The sequence below is a fragment of the Capsicum annuum genome, chromosome 7, assembly GCF_002878395.1.
Source record: "Capsicum annuum cultivar UCD-10X-F1 chromosome 7, UCD10Xv1.1, whole genome shotgun sequence".
Lineage (NCBI taxonomy): Eukaryota > Viridiplantae > Streptophyta > Magnoliopsida > Solanales > Solanaceae > Capsicum > Capsicum annuum.
Window position 1 is genome coordinate 146,091,186 of NC_061117.1, and position 8,167 is coordinate 146,099,352.

The following is an 8,167-nucleotide window of genomic DNA, read 5'->3' on the forward strand; positions in this document are numbered from 1 at the left end:
GATTTTTATCATTCTAGGCATTTTATCAAACACTTTACATGCATAATATTGAGTATAGATGTACTTAATAAATTTAGAAATCTTGAACCACCCAAATTCATGGGTTTCCAACTAACATGCCCATACACTTCTTGGAAACACATTTAGATACCTTCTTGAAACACAATTAACAACCATCAACATAAATATAATCACACAACACCATAAAGATCATAATTTATTATTTAAAACATGGTTCTTGAGCTCCACAGATGAAAGGGATCCATGGATGAACACTACACATACCTTAGAAGGAAGATTCTTGATGACTGATGAAGGAATTTCCTTGAACTTGAATCTTCTATGAAAACCCTAGCTTGTGTTCTTGAGAGGATTTTGAGAGAAAGAATATGTTTTGGTGAAATAAGGGCTTAATTCTATGTTTAGGCATTATATAGGGGTGAAAAAGGACCATTTTACCCCAAAAATGGACTATTTAAGTCACCTGGACACCCACATGTGTGGCACACACTTTATTGCACATACTAAGGTATGTGTCGTACATATTATCGCACATATTAGGGTGTGCGTCGTACACCTTATCTCACACCTTATGTCAGGCGACGTACTCCACTTTGTAAAGTCATAACTTCTTACTCGGGTGTCGTATTTAGACGAAATTAGTATCGTTGGAAAGATAATTCAAAGATATTTTATTTGATATATAGTAGGCCCTCTAATTCAATAATATATACAAGGAGTTATGATCAAATAAATTTGACCCAAGTTTTGACGCTCACTAAAACTTGAACGATAGGAAAGCTTTCAACTTGTACTTGAGTTAGGGAACGTCTATAATCTAAATTCATGCTCAAAAAGTTTTCCACACTACATAATTGATTAACAGACCAAATTTATATAGGATTTGAGGTTTTTGAAATGTCTACGCATAGGAATGACGGACTTTTATTCTAGTCCAAAATATGGGATATTACAATATCTCCTCCTTGGGAACATTCATCCTCGAATGAGACTAACTGATAGGGGAGAAAGACAAATGATGTGAGTATTGAAGATGAACGACTGAACATGATTTCATGGCAGACATGACTGAAAACTGAGCATATCAGACTGTACATACATATCTGATGCATGGGTAGCTGATTTATGAATGTAGGATTGAGTAATCCGATAAACTAAGTTTCTCAAACTGAGAATGCATATCTGATGCTGAGCTGATAAGTTGAATCCATACATATCTGATGCATGATTATATGACTGACATGATACATAAATGCATGATTGAAAGTACTGATAAGCTGACCACACATATCTGATGCGTGAATACATAATTGAACTGACTCACGAACATGCGACTAAACATGCAATGGTAAAGGCACTACAATTGAAATGAAACATGAGAACATGACTGATTCTGCTACATGACATATAGACTGAACATCATGAACTAAACTGAACCTCTGAATACTTCACTTACAGTAGAGGTCTAACTTGAAGTTCAACTTATGAGTACTCTTTATTCTAGACTGAATTCATTATGCAAGGAGAAATTAAAGAATCTAAGGCATGTGAGCGTTAAGAGAAAGTGGGGTATCTCCCCCTTGGGACGCTAAGTCCTTCTAAGAATGCTTACCTTACGGAGATACTGGGTGATGCATAGAGTATCTATGAACTAGATTATAACTAAACTTTGGGGGTCTAAAACTAATGCATGAGATGGACTGAACTTGCAAATACTAGGAGGTTCTACCTTGAAATAGCTACATTCTCTGAGATTTTGGATAGCATAAATATACGCAAGGATTATAAAAAAAAAGATATACAAATCTGGCTGCTCACTGGCACGACATGAATATTGAAAGAAGAGAGACTATTCCTAAAATATCTTATAACCTCTTGTACATAAATGTGGTGCGCAACATACCTATGCATAAAACTCTACTAGATACAGTTTTCAGACTTCCTAGGACTCTATTAAACCTTAGGCTCTGATACCAAATTTGTAACGCCCCAATTTTCTAAACCAGAATGCTACACGGTGCTCATGACCCCAGAGGACCACAAGCTAACCCATGACTGATATTTGTACCTGTAACTGCATAATATATACATAAAAGTGTGGAAACATGAACTAAAAGGCCATAAGGTTCAATCTTGAAAAATAAAATGTCTGAATAAGGTGGTATCACAATACCAAAACAAACTAAAAATACAAAAGTCTGAATTGAAAACTCTGTAATCATCTGAAAACCTCTAAACTGTCTGAATAAGGAGTTGAAGGAACATGCCTCCAACTAACTCCTTAAACTAAAAATAAACAGAAATACTGGAATAATAAATGTAATGTTCATGTCCTCGAAAGATGAGGACTCACTACTAACTGAACTGTGGCTGCTGCTCTGGAATCTGCGCCTCAGAACCTATGGTGTAACATAAAAAAAAGTACCATAGCACAAATACATCAGTACAACTAAAGTACTGAGTGTACGTGGGGGTAGGCTAAGTACATGGGGTTTATATGCATGAACATCCTGACTAATATGGACGTGAGAATACATACATACATACGTAACTGCTACTGAACTCATGGAGATACTGACTACTAAGTCTAAATACTAACATTATGACTTTACCGATACTGAGATACTGAATAGATGAATGACTATTTCTGACAGTTCGAATTATGAAGAACTGGTCTGATTGATTGTGTCTAACAGTTCTGAAACTGAATACTGATAATGTAAGCTATGACAACTAATTTAACTAAAATAACTATGATGATCGGCCTAACCGATGTAACTGATACTGAGTGACTGTATCTAACAGTCTAAATCTTCTAATAATGATTAAGAGTGACTAAGCTTGAGATCAAGCCTAAATAACGGGTGATCTCTGAAACTAATAATGAGAATACTCGACTGAATCTGAGATTGAGATCAAGCCTATCTGATGGGAGATCTCTAGAAGTACTGCTACTGAATAACTCAATGAGAGACCAAGCTTATAAGACGGGTGGTCTTTAAGTCTGTGGAACTATCTGAGTTCTTTACTGAGATTAATGACTGTATCTAACAGTCCTGATTTCTAATTTCTTCTTTGAAGACTGACTAAAACTGTAACTGCGGGATGTATTTATGTAACCGACATGCCCCATGCTAAGCTGACTGGGGTCCAATCTCTGCCCTGACTGGAAGGGTGTTAACACCGCGCCGCCGGTAAACATAGCTGCTATGGAGTCAGTTCTAATCTAGTGGGTGACTCCTGGGATCAGTCCTATATATATAAATATGCTAACAGTGACCCTGAGTATGTCAGTCCTATCTAAAGGATGACATCTCGTACCTACGCTGGTTAAGTAGTGCTGGAACCTAGGGATTTTTCTAAGGATCTCAGTCCTCACTAGCGGGTGAGTCCCCATCCCTAGGATCGCTCGGCGCTGAATCCTACTCCCATCTGAAAGACACTGAATTGAACTGATTAACTGAACTTACTGAGTTCCGTGACTGATGGAATACTACTGAGTTCATGAGATTTCTAAGAGTACTGACTTTCTGAGATTACTGAGATTAACTGAGCATAACTGAGATTACTGAGATTAACTAAGCATAACTGAGATTACTAAGATTAACTGAGCATAACTGAGATTACTGAACTACTGAGACTGCTGAGACTTCTGAGTCACATGAGTAACTGAATTCTATAGATAATGGCTTGACTAAGAGTATCATGACAAAATGTCATGGCTCTAGATACACAGCTATATTTTTTGGGTACAAGTACCCCCAGCACTCGATGGAAGGAAACTGACACAACTTGACTTTCTTGAGTACATGACTATCAATAACAATCCATAATACATGAGTGAGGGATTTCATGAAGTAAATGGTCATCATAATATCTAACATGAATAGGAATGCTTATAATAAAGTCATAAATATCATATTCTAATATCACAGGCATTCCAACAACATATACTATTCATAACAATGGCATGGAAACTATTTAACCATAAGGGAATGGCAAACATGTAACATTTAGTTCATATTGTAATAATTTGGGGATAACTCATGAGATTCTTCAAAATCATGATCTTGTTCATAGCATGGAAGACATATAAACACACTATAAATCCATTCCCCAATCATCATGTACATTCCATTAACACATATATTGCACAACAATGACAAGTGAGCTCTTTGAACATAATACACTAGAATGAATTTATCATATAGTTCACCCCTAAGTTATAATACATGATTTTTATCATTCTAGGCATTTTATCAAACACTTTACATGCATAATATTGAGTATAGATGTACTTAATAAATTTAGAAATCTTGAACCACCCAAATTCATGGGTTTCCAACTAACATGCCGATACAATTCTTGGAAACACATTTAGATACCTTCTTGAAACACAATTAACATCCATCAACATAAATATAATCACACAACAACATAAAGATCATAATTTATTATTTAAAACATGGTTCTTGAGCTCCACGGATGAAAGGGATCCATGGATGAACACTACACATACCTTAGAAGGAAGATTCTTGATGACTGATGAAGGAATTTCCTTGAACTTGAATCTTCTATGAAAACCCTAGCTTATGTTCTTGAGAGGATTTTGAGAGAAAGAATATGTTTTGGTTAAATAAGGGCTTAATTCCATGTTTAGGCATTATATAGGGGTGAAAAAGGACCATTTTACCCCAAAAACGGACTATTTAAGTCACTTGGACACCCACATGTGCGGCACACACTTTATCGCACATACTAGGGTATGCGTCGCACATATTATCGCACATATTAGGGTGTGCATCACACACCTTATCGCACACCTTATGTCAGGCGATGTACTCCACTTTGTAAAGTCATAACTTCTTACTCGGGTGTCATATTTAGACGAAATTAGTATCGTTGGACAAATAATTCAAAGATATTTCATTTGATATATAGTAGGCCCTCTAATTCAATATATATATAAGGATTTATGATCAAATGAAGTTGACCCAAGTTTTGATGCTCACTAAAACTTGAACGATAGGAAAGCTTTCAACTTGTACTTGAGTTAGGGAACGTCTATGATGTAAATTCATGCTCAAATAGATTTCCACACTACATAATTGATTAACACACTAAATTTACATAGGATTTGGGACTTTTGAAACATCTACACATAGGAATGACGAACTTTTATTCTAGTCCAAAATATGGGATATTACACCTCTACACATAAAAAGGGGATGCTGGGTTCAAAAGCCGCCCCCCTAAAAAAACTGAAAAGAAAAACTAAAGGGTGGATGAAATGTGCTTCTATTGAACTGAAACCAACATAACTAAAAATAAAATGACCAAAAATCTTTTTATATATTTTTTGTTTTACTCAAAAACTAGAAAATAACCGAATTTGAAATCCTATAGCCATAGTTCACCCCAAACAGTCGAAAGATTCCCCACACCACTCTTAAAATCACACTTTCTCCCCAATGTAGAACTTAAAGTATGGATAGCAAAACTCTCTGAGGCCTCTATACCTAGCCTGTGGCATCTTAAACATTAAATAAGGTATAGAGGATCCTACACTCTGTCTTTTCCATGCTCTTTAGCTTAGATCTCTGGTACTTGGACTTTTCCTTCAACCTGTTAACTCAAAACAAAAATAAAAGCAAAGGTGATACTAAATAAAACTACAAAAGAATAAAAATAACTACCTTAACTTGTGCTGCCTCCCAAGCAATGCTTGATTTACTATTGCGATACGACCACATCACAACTTTCAACCAAATTCTTTTACCCTCTTCCTCCTATTTGGAGCCATCATTTTATTCTTGCCCGATGTCTTGAATGCTTAATCTCAAGGTCTTCATCTTTCTCCACACTTGTCTTTATAGGATCCCATTCACGTTTCTCAATCTTAGGCTTAATTCTTGGTCGAGTAAACTCTTTGAGATAACTGAAAAAAGTCATATGAGCTCTACACTCCTCCAACCCACACTTATCCACTTACATGGTTGTTATCATGCACAAATCCTTGTAGTGTAATAGTTTATTGAGTTTTTTATACACTCTAAAAAACACCTCTTCATCATTAAACCTAATTTTTAAAGTGGCTTATCTCACATCTATCAGTGCTCCTCTTATTTTTCCATGAATAGACATCCCAATATGATCAACATTATAATTAAGAACAACAAAGTTAGCAGGAATAATATACTTGCCAACCTTAATAAGAACATCCTCTATGATTCCTTCGGGCACCACTCCTGTTCTATCCACTATTTGGAGCATCATTGAATACGATCTCGATTTTCTAAAACCAATAGTATTGAATACTGAAAGGGTCATCAAAATTATGCTTTCCTGAAATCACTCAAAATATAGGCTAGATCAATTTCACCAATTTGTATATAAAGGGTAAAACTCCCTAGGTCCTTAAGCTTCTTTAGCATCTTTCTCATCACCACTGAACTGCACTCCTTAGTAAGTGCTACCATCACAATGTCACCCAGATTTGTCTTTTTGGTCACCCCATCCTTTAAGTACTTAGCTTACTTAGGCATTCCCTACAAAACATCTAACAAAGGAAGGTTAATGTAAAGTTCTCTGAACGTGTCAAAGAAATTCCTAAAATATGTATCCTCTTTATCCTTTTTAAGCCTCTGGGGGAATAGTAGTGATGGCCTCTTAGGTGTATGCTCAACTACCTTTGCTTTTGTGTACTCAGACTTCCCTAAATTTTTCGCTTCTTTAGATGAAACTTATTTCTCATTTACTTGTTGTAGGACCAACTCTACTTATACCTCAACAGATTTTTCTTTGGAGGTTTGTCAATCAGATCGCTACCATTATTTAAGGTGATTGCCATCACTTGCTTTTGATTTTATGTATCACTAGGAAAACCCCCTTGAGGTCCTATGTTATGCGCGTGAGCTAACTTCCCCAATTGTGTCCCCAAATTTTTCTAAGCTAGTTGCTGATTTTTTATGCCTGCAACCATTTTTTCTTGGTTGTCCAAGATATTTTTTAAAGTCTCTTCAATATTATTGGACTGATTATTATTCTAAATGCCCTACTATTGCTGAAACTACTAAGTATGAGCCTGATTATTGTCCCATGAGCAATTGGGTTGATTCTTCCAGTTGTGATTGTAAGCGTTACCATAACTCTGATTACCCTTTTGTGCATTGCCCACAAAATTAACCATCTCTAAATTTTTTCCACATAGATATGTAGAGTGACCACTATTCCCATAAATCCCACACCATGTATGAGCCTATTGAACTGTATTTACTTGAGACTGAGGTGAATTAACACTCAACTTACAAAACCATGTCATCATTTGGTTCTCAAAGCATGCAAACTGAGTGGCTAATGCTCCAAAACTATCCAATTCATAATACCTACAAGATTCTTCACCACACTTATAAAAATATCACCATACCATTGGAGATTACCTTACACAATTTGATTTAATAGTGTATATAGATTGTCATAAGTTCTCTTCAAATCTTGACCACCTGCAAGTGAATCTAGTAAAATTTTTATGGTACAGTCAAGAGCTTCAACAAAAGTATGAGCTAATACCTTATTGGTTAGTTTGTGATGTGGATAATTACATAGAAGAGACTTAAATCTCTCACATGCATGATAGAAATTCTCATCTAGCTTTTGTTTGAAACTCAAGATCTCACTCATCAACCCTGGTGTTTTTCCAGAAGGAAAGAATCAGATGAGGAACTTTTTTATAAGACATCCCAAGTTGAGATGGAGTTTGAAGTTTTTCCTTCAACCATTTCTTCGCTTTCCCTAAAAGTGAGAAGGGGTAGAGAGTAAGCCTCACGTAATTAGTGGAGACTTAGTGGGAATGAAAGTGTCACTGATCTCCAAGAATTTTTATAGATGAACCTATTGATCCTCATGTAACAGGCCTATGAAGTGCCCACTACTGTGCAACAATTGCATCATATTCTTCTTCAGCTCAAATCTATTGCCAAACTCTAGTCTACGAAAACTGGAAGTGATATTAGTTGAAGTAGGATTGACACTTAGCGTACTGTCCTGTGGGTTGGTTGTGCTTCATCCATGACTGCAGGAATGACTTTGCCTCATTGAACTTGCAAGAAGTATTGCTTCTCTCCTCAATTGATGGAAGCGTCACTCA

At 36.0% G+C, this 8,167-nt stretch overlaps 1 non-coding gene across 1 annotated transcript; it reads left to right on the top strand.

Annotated features, from left to right (window-relative positions):
- Positions 1 to 7,600: 7,600 nt before the first annotated feature.
- Positions 7,601 to 7,707, top strand: LOC124886246. The gene has a single exon (XR_007043332.1). It is a non-coding gene; the product is annotated as a small nucleolar RNA R71 (small nucleolar RNA).
- The last annotated feature ends 460 nt before the right edge of the window (positions 7,708 to 8,167 follow it).